This window comes from Polypterus senegalus, chromosome 17 (assembly GCF_016835505.1).
Source record: "Polypterus senegalus isolate Bchr_013 chromosome 17, ASM1683550v1, whole genome shotgun sequence".
Lineage (NCBI taxonomy): Eukaryota > Metazoa > Chordata > Cladistia > Polypteriformes > Polypteridae > Polypterus > Polypterus senegalus.
The window spans coordinates 52,248,459-52,265,467 of NC_053170.1; the positions used below are offsets into that span (position 1 = coordinate 52,248,459).

At 38.6% G+C, this 17,009-nt stretch overlaps 1 protein-coding gene across 3 annotated transcripts in view; it reads right to left on the reverse strand.

Annotated features, from left to right (window-relative positions):
• dlgap3 (discs, large (Drosophila) homolog-associated protein 3) overlaps positions 1–17,009 on the reverse strand; it is an 828,395-nt gene that overhangs the window by 253,681 nt on the left and 557,705 nt on the right. For all 3 annotated transcript variants that reach the window (XM_039739473.1, XM_039739474.1, XM_039739475.1), the window contains one exon: positions 10,567–10,657. The gene's annotated coding sequence lies outside the window, so the exon portion shown is untranslated. The remainder of the gene's footprint in view (positions 1–10,566; positions 10,658–17,009) is intronic.

A 17,009-nucleotide genomic window follows, 5' to 3' on the forward strand; every position in this document is an offset into this window, starting at 1 on the left:
CTGAGGCGAGAAGTTAAAGGCAAATTTCCAGGGTTAACCTGTAACTGATTATTGTGGTGGCTGTCTACAGGATATCGGTAGGATGCTGCAGATGTTCTACCAGGCGGTTGTTACAAGTTCCCTCTTCTACGCGGGTGTGTGCTGGGGTGGCAGCATAAAGATGAAAGATGCCTCACGCCTGGACAAACTTGTTAAGAAGGCAGGCTCTATTGTAGGAGTAAAGTTGGACAGTTTAACATCTGTGGCAGAGCGACGGGCATTAAGCAAACTCCTGTCAATCATGAAGAATCCACTGCATCCACTTAACAGTGTCATCTCCAGGCAGAGGAGTAGCTTCAGTGACAGACTTTTGTCACTGTCCTGCTCCACTGACAGACTGAGGAGATCGTTCCTCCCCCACACTATGCAACTCTTCAATTCCACCCGGGGGAGTAAATGTTAACATTACTCAAAGTTATTGTCTGCTTTTTTTATTTTTTTCATTTTTTTTCATTTTTATTACTATTTAATTTAATATTGTTTCTTTTTATTAGTATACTGCTGCTGGATTATGTGAATTTCCCCTAAGGATTAATAAAGTATCTAACTATCTATCTATTTACTGTCTTGCAAAAGAGTCACCACTTTAAAGTTTTTTGTCTGGTTGATATTACAAAGAATACCAAGTTGTGATAACAGAACTGCTCCTTCCTTGGAGGATTTCTGTATTTACCTGACTTGGAAATTAACATGTTTGACAATATTGGTTTCTAAACAGCAGATCTTTACTCATTAATGGTTGGTAACAATACATTTTGTTAAGTCGTGTTTTCATTATTTGTTAAACCCAGGAAATGTAGATGTGCCATTGTTTAATCTGGTTGTCCAGAACGGATAACTGCAGGGACTGAAGGGGATTTAATCTCTGGCCAGGAGAAGGCAAAGGTAAGGGACGGTCCACTGTGAACACTGCCAAGACACTCGGACAGAGCACAGGGGCTCGCCGGCTGACAAGGGTACGTGGCTGGCATGACGTGAGGCACAAGGACGGCAATATTTCCAGGGAGGAAGAGACAGCTCCACAAGGGGACGCCAGTTGTGGGTCCAGCGAGAGAGGGAAGCCTCATGAAAGGACCGAGCAAAGCTGGCAGACAAGAAATAAGGCGTGCCTAGATCACAGCAACACAAGGAGCCCAGAGTGGAAAAAAGGAACGATTAAGAGATGCTGACAGGGATTCACCGATTTGACAAAACTTCTTTTGGGAAACGAGTGTCCGGTGAACAGAGTGCATCGGTAGACAGTTGAACAATTAAGTGTTGGGGTAACACAGAGAACAAACTGGACTCTGCACCACTAAAGGTTGTATCCTCTCATGTTTGTTTTTAATTAACTTTTAGAGGGTGGACTGTGTGTTTTCCTTTCTAAAAAAGAAATTTTCTTCCTGATAGATTTTGTTTATGTTCATTTATCTTTTTAATGTACTTATTATTGTCTGGTGTAATAGAAGTTACTGTTGCTTTTCCTGAAATTACTGTTGTGTTTTTCATTGTGTGTTTACTCACCACCCAATTTAAAGAAACCTGTGTGCCATTATTGGTAAATTTTAGGAGTTCCCAGTCTCTTAATAAAACTGGGTGGCGTAGTTGGATATTTTAACGGTGTCTAGGCTAGATTACCTGTACGTGTGAACAGACACCTGTCACAAAATACAATCCCAGCTCAAAAAAGGTGGAATGATATGAAAAATACAAATAAAAATAGAAAGCAGTAATTAGTAAATGATCTTTGAACTGAAAACAATACAGTCCATTATTTAACATTACAACCATGTTTTTTTTTTTAAAATAAAGCTTATTTTAAGTTTTTAAACTTGCAACATATTCCAAAGTTTGCACAGTACAGAATTTACCACTTTGTAACATTACTGTTCCTTCTCACAACATTTGATAAATGCTTTGGTACTTATGACACTGATTTATTGAGTGTTTCTGATGTAACTTTGTCCTGTTCTTGCATATTTGCTGCCTAGTAATAAAATTGAAGGTTAGGTAGAGTCATGCCACGTTCTGCCATAGGTCTACAGGATTGCTTTTTGGATGCAAGGATATTTTGAATTAAATTAGGTTATTATTGAATCCCTTTTGTCCTGTGGAACTCTGGAGGCAGCTAATAGGTACTGGTAGGCCAAGCGGAATGCGACTTCGGTGGTTGCTGAGGCAAAAACTTGGGCGTGAAAGGAGTTTGGGGAGGCCATGGAGAACGACTTTCGGACGGCTTCGAGGAGATTCTGGTACACCATCCGGTGTCTCAGGAGGGGAAAGCAGTGCAGTGTCAATGCTGTATATGGTGGGAATGGTGCGCTGCTGACTTCGACTCGGGACGTTGTGGGTTGGTGGGGGGAGTACTTTGAAGACCTCCTCAATCCTACTAACATGCCTTCCAATGAGGAAGCAGAGCCTGGGGACTCGGAGGTGGGCTCACACATCTCTGGGACTGAGGTCACTGAGGTGGTCAATAAACTCCTTGGTGGCAGGGCCCCGGGGGTGGATGAGATACGGCCAGAGTTCCTCAAGGCTCTGGATGTTGTAGGACTCTCTTGGTTGACACACCTCTTCAACATCGCACGGACATCAGGGACAGTGCCTCTGGATTGGCAGGCCGGGGTGGTTGTCCCCCTCTTTAAGAAGGGAGACCGGAGGGTGTGTTCCACACACTCCTCAGCCTCCCAGGAAGAGTCTATTCAGGGGTCCTGGAGAGGAGGGTCCGTCTGATAGTCGAACCTCAGATTCAGGAGGAACAGTGTGGTTTTCATCCTGGTCGTGGAACAGTGCACCAGCTCTACACCCTTAACAAGGTCCTGGAGGGTGCACGGGAGTTTACCCAATCAGTCTACATGTGTTTTATTGACTTGGAAAAGGCGTTCGACCGTGTCCCTCGGGGAATCCTGTGGGGGGTGCATGGGAGTATGGGGTACCGGACTCCTTGATAAGGGCTGTTCAGTTCCTGTACAACCGGTGTCAGAGCTTGGTCCGCATTGCCGGCAGTAGTTCGAACCCATTTCCAGTGAGAGTTGGACTCTGTCAGGGCTGCCCTTTGTCACCGATTCTGTTCATAACTTTTATAGACAGAATTTCTAGGCGCAGCCAGGGCGTTGAGGGGGTCCGGTTTGGTGGACTCAGGATTGGATCACTGCTTTTTGCAGATGACGTTGTCCTGTTTGCTTCATCAGGCCATGATCTTCAGCTCTCTCTGGATCGGTTTGCAGCTGAGTGTGAAGCAGCTGAGATGGGAATCAGCACCTCCAAATCCGAGACCATGGTCCTCAGCCAAAAAAGGATGGAGTGCCCTCTCAGGATTGGGAGAGAGATCCTGCCCCAAGTGGAGGAGTTCAAGTATCACGGGATCTTGTTCACGAGTGAGGGAAGAATAGAGCGTTAGATCGACAGGCGGATCAGTGCGGCATCCGCAGTGATGCGGGCTCTGCATCATTCTGTCATGGTGAAAAAGGAGCTGAGCCATAAGGCAAAGCTCTCAGTTTACCAGTCGATCTATGTTCCTACCCTCACCTATGGTCATGAGTTATGGGTAGTGACCGAAAGAACTAGATCGCGAATACAAGCGGCTGAAATAAGTTTCCTCTGCAGGGTGTCTGGGCTTTCACTTAAAGATAGGGTGAGAAGCTCAGTCATCTAGTAGGGGCTCAGAGTAGAGCCGCTGCTCCTCTGTATCGAGAGGAGTCAGATGAGGTGGCTTGGGCATCTGATCAGGATGCCTCCTGGACGCCACCCTGGTAAGGTGTTCCGGGCACATTCGACCAGGAGGAGGCCCCGGGCACATCCGACTGGAAGGAGGCCCTGGGGAAGACCCAGGATACACTGAAGGGACTATGTCTCCCGGCTGGCCTGGGAATGCCTCGGGATTCCCCTGGAAGAGCTAGAAGAAGTGGCCGAGGAGAGGGAAGTCTGGTCATCTCTGCTCACGCTGCTGCCCCCACAACCTGATCTCGGATAAGTGGAAGAGGATTGATGGATGGATGGACGGATGGATATTATTGAATCTAACTTCTTAAAAAATGATTTGTTAATGTATATGGGAATGCTTTGAAATAGAAAAAGAAGCTTAGAAAGAATATTCATCTTCTTCCAGGTAAAGTGAGATGAAGGGTAGACCACCTATGCAATTCTTTCTTTAGTTTTTCCATGCAGACAGCAAAATTTTGTTGATAAAGAGCTTTATGTTTACTTGTGATGTTTACCACTAGGTATTTAAACCGATCTGCGATGATAAAAGGGAAGGTGTCCAATCTAATTGTGTGCTAGAGAGTTCACTGGAAAGAGCACACTTTTTTTCAAATTAATTTTGAGTCCAGAAATCTTTTCAAATTCTGTTAGTGCTGTTATAACTGCAGGCACAGTGGATCTGATATATATATATATATATATATATATATATATATATATACATACTACCATATCATCTGCAAATAGTGATATTTTCTGTTCAAGTCCTTGTCTGATAATCCCCTTTATCTCATAAGCATTTCAAATGTGAACTGCCAGTGGCTCAATGACAATTGCAAATAGCAGTGGTGACAGGGGGCATTCTTGTCTAGTACTACATTCTAATTTGAAGTAGTCTGAAATAATGTTGTTAATACAAACTGAAGCCTCTGGGCTGGTATACAGTAGTTTGATCTATGCATATATATTTGGTCCAAACCCAAATTTCTCCAGTGTAGTGAAAAGGTAGTCCCATTCAACCATTTTAAATGCTTTTTTTGCATCCAACGATACCATAATCTCCAGGGTGATAGATGTGGTAGGTGAATATATTACAATAGACAGGCATCAAAGATTGGGAGCTAAGTAAGTGTCTGCCTTTTATAAATCCAGTTTGGTCTTGTGATATTACCGAAGGAGGCACTTTTTCAATCCTTCTAGCTAGAATTTTGGAGAGTATCATAGCATCATTATTCAGAAGTGACATTGGTCTTTATGATGCACATTGTAATATGTTCTTATTTTTCTTAGGATAGATGGTAATTCATGCTTGGCGAAAAGTTTGAGGTTGAATTTTGTTGTGTCTGGCTTCTGTAAATTTTGCTAATAAAAGGGGAGCTAACTTAACTGAAATGTTTTTATAAAATTTGGCAGGGTAACCTTCAGGGCCTGCTGCATTCTCTCAATGAAAGTTTATAGCATCTAATAATTTTAAGTGCCAGCGGGTTATCCAATTCCTATGCACTGAGAGTATCTAGTTGTGGTATCTGTAACACATCCAAAAATGTATTAGGTTGTGTCTTGTCTTCTTTAAACTGAGTAGAATATAAGGACTTGTACTAGTCTCTAAATGTTTGCATTATATTTTTATGGTCAATGATTTTGTCTCTGTTTATGTTGGTAATTACTGGTATTACATTGTGAGCTTCCTTCTTGTGGATTTGTCGAGCTAAGATCTTATTAGCCTTCTCCCTGTGTTCATAATAATGATATTGTGCTTTAAAAGTGAGTTGTTCCATTTATTTTGTTGTCAAGAGGTTGAGTTCTGAATACAAAGCCTGTATTTTCCTATAAAGTGCCTCATTTGGACACCTGGCATGTTCTTGATCTATTCTGGTAATTTCACTGATTAACTCTGATGCCTTCTTGGTTTCCAATTTATTTTTGTGAGAGAGATATGAAATAATCTGTCCTCTTAAGATAGCCTTCAGAGTTTCTAAGAGTATTCCTGCAGAGACCTCTGAGGATGCATTCGTCTCTAAAAAAAAAAATTGGTTTGCTTGGATATAAACTCTGTACAGTTCTCGTCTGCTAATAAAAGTGGGTTAAGATGCCATCTATGAGATGAATATGTGGGGCCTAATGATTTGAGCTCCAAAATCAAAGGGACGTGGGCAGAGATAACAATAGCGTCATACTAGCAAGATGTGATCCTGGGTAAGAAATTGTTATCTATTAAGAAATAATCAATTCACGAGTAACAATGATGTATAGGGGAGAAGAAGGAACATGCTCTTGAGTTTGGGTTTAGAAATCTCCAGGGGTCTGAAAAGTTGTGATCAATTACAAACTGTGTATCTGTTTTTGCAGTGTTAGATGTCATCACCCCGTGGAAGGAGACCTATCCAGGTCTGGATTTAAAACACAATTAAAGACACCAGCCATTATAATTTTATGAGTGTTCACATTAGGAATGGATGCAAATATGTTTTGGATAATGTCCCTATCATCCACACTGTGGGCGTAAATATTTATCAAAATCACTTTACAGTTAAATAAATTACACATGACAATCATATATCACCCTTCAGAATCACATACTACATCTGATACTACTAATGAAATTGTTCTATATATAAGAATTCTCACACCTCTAATTTTCTTTGTATAGCTGGAATGGATTATTTGGCCAGTCCAATCTCTGTGCAACCGAAACTGATCCTTGCTTAATAAGTGGGTTTCCTATAAAAATACTATTTTAGCGTTTAGACCTATTAGGTGAGAGAATACTTTCTTTTTAATTCTTGATTGAGAAATTTAACATTCCAGCTCACAAAGACATTGGTTTTGAAGTTTTGTTGTCATTTTGTAGTCTTAAATTGAGATAGTACATTATTACATACGATAGCTTTGACCTTAATTTCCCAATTTTCCAGGAGTTATTGCCATGAAGCCTATTGTTACATTGCCACTTACAATTGTAAGGATTAAAAGGATAGATTAAACATAGCTTGCTCTCTTTCTCTTTCTAGGCCATTCTTAAATGCAGCTTTTATACCAATCCATGATTGCAGTCACCTGTTGAACATCTTCTGTTTCTACTCACACCATTATCTTTTTTTAACCTCATTATTGCACCTAAATTGCCCTATCTCAACTTTTTTGAAATGTGTTGCAGGCCCTCAATGTCAAGAAAGGATATATATTTATGGAAAAAAGAAGCTGACCAGACTAAACATTAAACATTTTATCTTTACACTGTTTGTGATGGATTACAAGTCAAAGTGAATTTTGAAATCTTTGCTTCCTATTTTTATTTGCATTTTCCATCCCATCCAAACCCTTTGCTGAGGTACAGTTGTATATTTCGTGATATGAATGTTAAAAGCCAACCCTCCAGCTAAGGGCAGCTTACATAGCATAACATTTTTAAAATTAAAATGTTCAATTTGAGGACACAGATGCCTATCCTGCAAGCACTGGATGCAGGTTATGAGCTTGTCTAACAGGATGCTCTCTCTCTCTTTCACACAAACACACACACACACACACTGGTCCAGTTTGGGATCACTAACACACACATGTTGTTGGGACGTGGAAGGAAAACCAGAATACTGAGAGGGATAAAACATCCGTGAACCCAGCATACTTCATCCATAAGGCAGTAGTGTTAACCACCACACCACTATGCAACATAAACCTAACATGACTTGACTCATGACTTGAAAGACTAACATGCATTACATAACATAATGGGCATGGAGCTGTAAATGTTATTTACAATCTGTGAATATTCAATTTGTACATTCAGTTATGCTGTCCCATTTGAAAAACACAGGCACAGTATTTGATTCCACTCATTCCAAAATCTGGAACAGTGCATGATAATGAGTTTGATTAAAGTAGGCATGGACAGAAAAATCCATCACAAAATATGAAACATTGACTTAAGTTTACTTCTCCTACTGTAGTTAATTCCAATTATTGAGTAAAACCAATCATCCACGAGATGTTTCAGTTAACTAATCCTTAAAAATCATTCTAGGAAGTAGAGCAGTTGGCTGGGAAATCCTGCTTCACAATGGTGCTTGATAATGCCAAAAAAAAAGTTTAATTGGAAAAACTCTGTCCCAACTAACCTCTATTGACAAAACAACTCAAAAAACATGTGAATTCAGATTACAATGCTGAATTAAGAAGTCAGTGATATGTTTTCATATATGATTTTTATAGTTTAAACATACATGTTGCATTCAGAAATCATTAAGACACTTTTACTTTATGCACATTTTTTACGTTACATTTGCCTTTTTTGACCATCATTCTACACTCATTAACCCGATCGTGACAAAGTGGAAACACTGTATTTAGAAAATTTATTAAAAATCAAAAAGTGAAATCTCCCATTCATATAAGTATTCAGACCCTTAACTCTGTACACTGTAGAAGCCCCTTTTACAATGTCAGGTCTAAAAGGGTAAGTTTCTATAAGCTTTGCACACCAGGATTTAGACAGTTTTTCTCATTCTTCCTGGCAGACCCTCTCAGGATCCATTAGATTGAATGAGAATTGTCTGTAAACCTCCATCTTCAGATATCTATACAGATCTTCTATGCGGCTTAATTCTACACTATTGTTAGACCGCTCAAGAACAGTTAGAGACTTGTTCCAAGCCCACTCCAGAGTTGCATTGGCTGTATGATTGGAGTCATTGTTAAGCTGAAAGATAAACCATCATTCCATTCTGAGGTTAGATGCATTCTAAAGCAGGTTTTCTTGAAGGACTTCTCTGTATTTGGCTGCATTCATCCTCCCCTCAATTCTCACCAGTCTCATTGTCCCTGCCCATGAGCAACATCTCCATAGCATGATGCTGCTACCACCATGCTTTACCGTAGGGATGGTATTAGGTAGGTGATAAGCAGTGCCTGGTCTTTATCAGGCATAGTGCTTGAAGTTCTGAATACAAAATAAAATTTTTGTCTCATCAGACGATATAATCGTTTTCCTCTTGCTCTAAGAGTCCTTTTAAGCTGTTGTGGGGAAGAGTCCCGGTGGTTCCAAACTTCTTCTGTTTCACAATTATTGAGACCACTATGCTCCTGGGAACATTGAAAGCTTTAGGAATAGTTTATTCCCTTGCTGTTATCTAGGCCTCACCACAACTTTATCACAGAGAGTTCCTTGGGCTTCATGGCTTTTTGTCCTGACATGCAGTGTGAATTGTGGGACCTCATATACACAAGGTGTGTGCCATTCGAAACCATGTACAACAACGTCTGCAGGTGGACTTTAATCAAGTTCTAGACATATCTTAAGAATAATTCAAGTAAACAGGACGTACCTGTTAACAATTTGATATGTCACAGCAAAGGGTCTGAATATTTCAGTTTTTCAATTTTAATACAATTGCAAACATTTCTGAAATCATATTGTCACTTTGTCATTGTTGGTTATTGAGTGTATCTTGATGAGCAAAAATGATAAAGTTATCAATTTAACATCAAATCCATAACTCAGTAAAGTGTTCAGAAAGGATAGGGGTCTGGATACTTTCTGAATCTGCTGTAATATCCTTTTATTCTAACCCAATCTAGATTCAAAGTAATGCTATAGATAACAGTTTTTGGAACTGCCTGGATTCTTTATGCAGCATACAGATCACTCCTTTTGTACATAAGGTCTTGTTCTTTCCAGTAGCTATGCTACTCTATCAAGCATCGAAAAACATTCTACACTTAGACAAAGTAACAAGTTGTTATGAGAGCAAAAGGCTGACGTTTTACCCAAATAAACACACACTTCCCCTCAGACATTCACAATCAAATCTTAGTGTCTTGTAGAATTACTGACTTTATGGATTAGACAATCATTTCAGAACATTTTACTACATGCTAGTCATCCTCTATGTGGGAGACAATAAAGCACCAACATGTTGCAATGAGTACATTAAAGCTGAAGGAAAAATGGGAGAAAACTGAAATCTGAAAAACAATGTCTATTGCTACTGCATATTGGGTCATCTTCATAGCAATTTTTGTGACTGAAATAGGTATCTGACAATTAAACATTATCAATCAAACCACCAAATATCTTCAAAATTTCAATAGATACCATTTCAAATGATGATAAAAGACAATTAAATGATATCTCAAACCCTTCATTAAACAAGTGTTCCAAAAATACACTTAACATTAACCAAGGTTGTTTCATAAAGTATATTAAAAAAAGAAGAAAAAAAAAAAGCAAGAAACATTTCTGGCTGAGAATCTCTTAATGCTAAGTAAATGAGGCTACTTATTGCTATAAAGAAATCTCATTCTGCATTAATTGCTGCCGACAATACAAATTTATTGAGCCATAAAACTGTTATTAAGCAAAATTTAAATATAGCTCATCAGGTTTTCAAATTTTGAAAACGTATTTTCCATCGGTCAGTACAGCTTAACTTGTTAGCTAATGGATTTCTTTGAAACACCTTGATCCTGCCATCATAACTGCTGCCATATCACAAGTGCATCGAAAGTAGAGAGACCCATGGAGCAAAGCAGCGCAACAATTTATAGCTGCAAGTAGTTTAAATGTATTGCGTGCATTGCAGGGATATGCTTTCCTAAATGTAGCACAATGCAGGCATTGTAGCACTGTTCCTTGGAAGCCAGGAAGGGAATTCTAAGAGACATACTGTAATGTATGCATTCATGACTGATAAAATGCACTATATTCCAGATGAAAATAATTCAGGTGGTTGCATACAGAAAAGCTCATTAATAAATCATTGTGATCATTTACAAGAAACCCTTTTGCCTTCTATCAAGTTACATGTCAGGAGTGATTTCCATAAGACAATCATGCACATTACTTACTGGTCTACCATGAACACCACATTCTCCATGTCCGTGTAGAAAAGTTTGCTGGTCATAGCTCCTCGTCTTGAAGAATCGTATGCTTTGAAATCTAAAAACAGCAATGAAAGTAATTATTATTCTTATCACCTATAAGTGATAACACTGCAGAACTGAAATCCAGGCATTATCAATAACTGCTTTTTTGTGCAGACAGTAGAGGCAAGTCAGTGCCAGTATCTTTCCTGGAAGCAGAATGTACACCATGAAGAGAATGCTGATTTGTCACAGGTTGACTGGACAGAAGAAAAAAGTCGGAGTAAAATGTACAAAAACAGTAAAATGTGGAAAAACAGGAGTGTAGTGAGCTCATCTAAATAAGCTTTAAATAAACATGGCATTATCACTGGCATGCATATAAAATACTGAGTTACCTAAATTCGTGGTGCAAGAAAATCTAACCGGCCCATCAAGTGACCTGAAAATTGTAACTGAAAACTGAAAGCCTTATTGATGAATCTGCAAGGTTTTTGGTCACTCACCTGTCCCTATGTAGAGAGACATGAGTGTCTGACTAATAAAAAAAATATCTCTTAAAAACAACAAAACGTATCACAGGCTCGATCAGATTGCAATGAGAAAAAGATGAACAAAAAAATTTGGATGTAAGCATCTATAGGCTTTGTGTCCTAGAAACCAAGTTACCTGAACTATTCTATTACATTTCAGTAATTATTCGCCTCTCTCATGCTGATTTTGCTGATCATAGAATAAATAGGTCATTACAATAGCAACTGATGAGAAGAATTCATAAATAATTGCAGAATTACGGTATTTGGGGATTCCTCTAGAGTGCCTCTTTCTCTTGCACGATTTGGCTCAAAAACTGATCAGCACATCGTCATCTCAAAAAAGGCTTAAGTTTCGAGTTTGGTATTTTTCCATCAGCCATTTTAGCTCTAGACCATCCTCAAGACACAGTGAAACAGAGACAGACACACACCCATCATCAAGACATCGATGTTTTCAGTATCAGGGGACCCTAAAACATCGAGATCTATTGAAAACTGAAGATCGAAATTTTTGACAAATCTAAAGCTTTTGCTCCTCCCCCATCAACAACAGGTTATGGTGGGGGTGGCGGGAACAAAGCAAAAACACAAAATTCAACACGCTCAACTAATTCCAAAAGAAAAAATATTGTTATAAAATTCAAAAACCTGATGATTTTTGCATACTTCGGGACTTTTGTAATGAAGGGGGAAATGGATGCTGAAAAGTTGCAAGGTGGAGAAAGACAGCAATAAAGTTGGGGTATTACAGTGTTTTTCACGACAATCTTAATATATAATATGCTACCATGGCTGTTCGTTTGTCTGTCCAGAATTTTAAATCACCTGTTGCTCGTAAACCGTTTGATCTATTGACCTGAAATTTGGTGCACATATACTATGTGACGTCTACTCTCCACTTTCGGGGTGATGATTGACCTCAAGAGCTTATTCCTCTTTTTATTTTTGTTTTATTTTATTGTAGAATCAACTCTCAGCAGGGAAGCATGGTGGCCATGCAGCGAATGCGTACGGGTGCCGTTTCCATCTCTACCACCTTCTCCATCACTTCCTCTGCCTCTTCATATCTTACATCATTCTTGAGGCAGATTGAAGACTTAAGTGGCAGCTTAAGTGAAAAATTAAAGAAAACGTACTAAGTAATTGCACCACAAACTCTGATTTAATCAGTTATAACGCAAAAAAATGCAGACAAAAGAAGAAAAGAAGCAGGCTGCTAGGGTGGAGAAGAGAAGAGCTGCTCAGGAAGCAGCAAGCGCATCAACCTCTGAACAAACGAATGCTAAACGTACAGAGAAAGAGTTTGAAAACTAGGAATGCTCAAGTCAAGTGTATTCACTGCACGTTATCATGCAGTGTGCCATTACTGATATAGCATATTACTGTACAGCAAATGGTATAAATGATAGCACTGCTGCAGAGATTCAGTTGCATTCGGTTTGGTTTTCACCCTGTTACAGCTAAGAACAAACTTAATATCAAATAAGCAGTATTTTCAATGACACTTTAGTCTAGGTACTGCAAAAAAACATCTATTACACATTTCCTCTTATTTAACAAGACCTTAACAAAGACTCCTTTTGGGTTTAATGACACAAAGAATCAGTAGCTAGGTTATTCATCTCTGTGCCATATTGACATGATGTGAAAAATTATTAATTAATATGAAGGATTCACAGGTGTTATACTAAATATGTAACACTGAGAGAACTGTGTCTCAGTTAAGCCACATCAGACGCCCCCAAATTGAAAATTTTGTTGGTAGGACGCTTTGCAGAGATGAATAAGCACTTTACTGATGCTTTATATGTGTTATGAAGTCAGTAAGAAGTATTTGTTAGGGTTGTGTTACATAATAGTTAATGAGTAATACCTGTAGATGCATTTTTGCATTACATAAACTAAAGTGTTACCTATTTTTGCAAAAATTGTCATATTAAAATTAAGGATGCCCCCTGCCAGAAGCACTTAATGATTGATTTATACTTAATTTTAGAATTCACTGTCTGATGTATCCAAAGAGAAAGAAAGTAAGCAAGAAACTTTAGCTGAACTCAAGCTTGACATGCAGATTCCAATATATACAATTTTTGCTTCTATTGTCATTAGCCAATGTTCATCTTCACCTAAACTGCACTGAAGATGCATGAGCAAACATACCTAAAGCTAATGTCCTTAAACACAGCACCACAAAATATCTCTTCTTTAAATAATTCAATTCCTCTTTCTCTCATTTCTCACACTCACATGTTGCTACTAAATGCAATCCCAGAATATTTCCATTGAAGACGTCACAATAAACTTACATTGATTAAATCTCAGTTCTTGTTACACAACAACAACATTTATTTATATAGCACATTTTCATACAAACAGTAGCTCAAAGTGCTTTACATATTAAAGAATAGAAAAATGAAAGACATAATTATAAAAAATAAATCAACATTAACACACAAAGAAAATAATCAGACTTGACCCAGTAAATGAAATATACTCAAACATATTGTCAGGGATGCCAGGGGCAATGACCCGGCCGGGACGCCTTGAGGGACCGGTAGAGGGTCTACGCCCAGGGGCGTGTCCAGGGAGGAATGCCGGAAAACACCTGGAGCACATCCGGGATGATATAAAAGGGGCCGTCTCCCTTCATTCGAGGCTGGAGTCGGGTGGAAGCAGGACAAAGCAGGAGAGGAGTGTGGAGGCAGCCCGAAGAGGAAGGCATTGTGTGGCCAGGACTGTGTTTGGGGTTTGTATGAGCACTTTAAATTGTAAATAATAGTGTAAATAAACGTGTGGTGGTGTTTAACAACATGTCCGCCTGTCTGTGTCCGGGCCGTGTCCACAATATAATCTACTTTACGTAAATGTGGTGCAGCGTGAAATCATTAATTGTATTGTAAAGAACCCTGCTAATGATCTCATGCACAGTTTATGTAAAAATAAGGAATGAGGCATCCCATGAAATTAAATGCTGGAATATTTAATACAAATGTTTTCCACTGTTAGGAAATGAGCTCTAGAGGTTTTGCAAAAAAACCATGCATTATTCTTTAGGTGTATCCTCTGAGTTAAAGAGCTACATCTTTATAGTAACAGGAACAAACACTTGACAAATTTTATAACAATTTTGTATTAATAATATTTTATTTCACAGGTCACGGTGGGTAGCATGCATTGGTACAGGGCATTGCTGCACCCAGCGCATGATGAAAGAGCTTTAGGTCCAGTAAAATACGACCATCTATCTGCCACAGCCAATTATTTATAATAAGTTGGACAGCAAAAGCAAAGAATAAATGAATGAAAGTTAAACCGAAAAGTTCAAGAATACTCACAATGTAACAGGGATAGTACAATGAAGAGAACATTACTAGTTTTAAAGAGGCAAACATATAGTGTGCCCCATTTCATGATAGGCTTCAATTTTTATGGATTGAGGGACCTTCCTAATGTTCCGCTTTGGCATTGCAAATCTAATAATTTCCTGAATCTTTCATGTCTTTTTATTCCATTGTATGTCTGTGACAATAGGGTCAAGAGTTGCAGTCTATCAGTAAATGCTATTGAGTCAAGTTAGTATTTTCGCATCATTCTGCAGACCCATTGTTAACAAAAAATGATTTGAAAGCTAGAGGCTTTGAGATGAAGCTACTGAATCGCTGTTTTGAAGTCTCATTATAGTAGCCTGCAATGTTGGAGGAAATAAAGGTATTAACAAATAAAATCATAGCCACAGTAGCTCAGCAGAAGCTGTTTAAATGTCAGTCACACAGCTGTCTCTTTAAGATGATCTAGGGAAGTATCTAAGAACAAAACATGCTGTTTAAATGAACAGTAATACAGTAAATGATGTCTGAGTTCAACTAAAAGGGGATATCATTACATTAAAAAATGTATAATGTATAATAAAATAGCATGAATGTGACACTGAGTTGATTGTAGTTTAAAAAGAAATAATTCAATTCTTGGGGCTGTGGCTTCAGTTATTATCTGTGACTTGGCACCAAGCCAACAGCTGACAATAGCAGATGTTCTCTGTTGCCTAAAAGACATAATTAATCTATTCCTCTGTCCAGTTACTGACTCCATTTTTCTGTTTCAGGGTTGTGAAGAGCTGGGGTGTAGTCTGACATTACCAGGCACAAGACAGAAACTAACCTCAAACAAGACACGCCTATACACCTCACCTAACATGGACGTTTTGGAATGAGAGAAACTGGAGCATTTGAAGAAAATTATTGTGGACACAGAATGGGAGTTCAGACCCCATTATGACAGTGACCAAGCCAGGAGGTTTTTTGTTGTGTGGGAATGGAAAGAGAGTAACCTATCAACTGATGTTTTATAGGTGTTATAAGTGTTAGGGCCAGTCATCTCCGAGTATGTGAAGGAACATGCCCTGTACATTAACACCAGGGGCTTCTTATAGTTCCATGTACTAGGCTAAGGACTTGTGGGGGATCAGGCTTTTCAGTCCGTCTCAATGAAATGGTGAAATAGCCTTCCTTGTGCTTTACGGGCTGCTGATACAACTGATACATTTAAAAAAAGCTTAACCTTACAGTTATCACAGTCTTGGTTTACGTCTGTTAGAATGTTAATTTGTTTTTAATTCTCACTGTCTGTTACTGTGTGTTTTAATTGGTTGTCTTTGTGTACAGCGCTTTGTAACTCTGTCTGTGAAAGGTGCTAGATAGATAGATAGATAGATAGATAGATAGATAGATAGATAGATAGATAGATAGACTCAAGAATCAACTTCTGTTTTATACCTAATAAATTTACTATACTTTTTAAAATCTGCCAAACATGATGCCATTGTCATCTCTGACTGTGCTCCTTTGATTCTGAAGCTTAAATCATTATGATGTACAAACTCAACTGCCATATAACTGACAACTAAATCCAATGTTGCTATCAGATGAGGACTTCATAAAATTCATATCCACACAAATTAATAGGTTTACAGAGATACATGCTTCCCCAGAGGTTTCTCCTGTAACACTCTGGGAATACTGAAGGCAGTTTTAAAAGCGGCTGAGCAAATATGTAAACAGAAAAGTTGTTCAGTGCGATAACAGATATTAATAATGCAGCAGGAAATAAAACTGGAGAGTGACTACGTCAAGAATTAAAACATTGCATCTTCTTGCGACCCCAGATACATTTAATAGAAATAACATTTTTCAATGATGCACACTTAACTAGCATGAAAAAATGCATTTTCCTGTATCCATAGCAAGTAGACAATATGAAGCTGCTCTTGAAAAAGAAACAAAGCACACTACTTCATCTCACTATGACTCCCACTTTACTCTCTCCTAGGGTGGGTACTCTTCGATGCTAAATAGTTTCATGCAGTTCATGAGACACCTTATTTCCTTATGGCTGATTCAGAACTCAACATCAGAGGTTTCCTAAAAGATGTGAATGCCCAATATGATTCTGCTTTCCACTATCTCAAACCACAGTTGCTCCCACAAATAATAAATCCATATAAAATTTCATACACAGAAAGAAACTATTTCACTTCTCACCCTCACTCATCTATGGTGACGGGTAAAACTCTGTTTCCTATAAAACCCCAAAACAAAAGGATAAAGAACTTTATGAAGAGTATGGAACATTTTCCCAATTTTGTTGTTAAAATGGAAACCCAGCTATCTTTCAAAATGCCACTGGTGGATTTACTGCGTTTTGTATAATTCATCTGCTACACAAGCTAACAAAGGAAACCTGATTGACAGAAAGGTTTGGGGATTTACTGATGTTTCTCTGCAGGGGCTGGGAAATAAAATGGATTATAAATTCTTCCCATTCAGCATCTTCCTATCAGATAAACACTAGCACAAGAACAGTACTCAGATGAGACTTCTTTAAATGTCTTCTTTT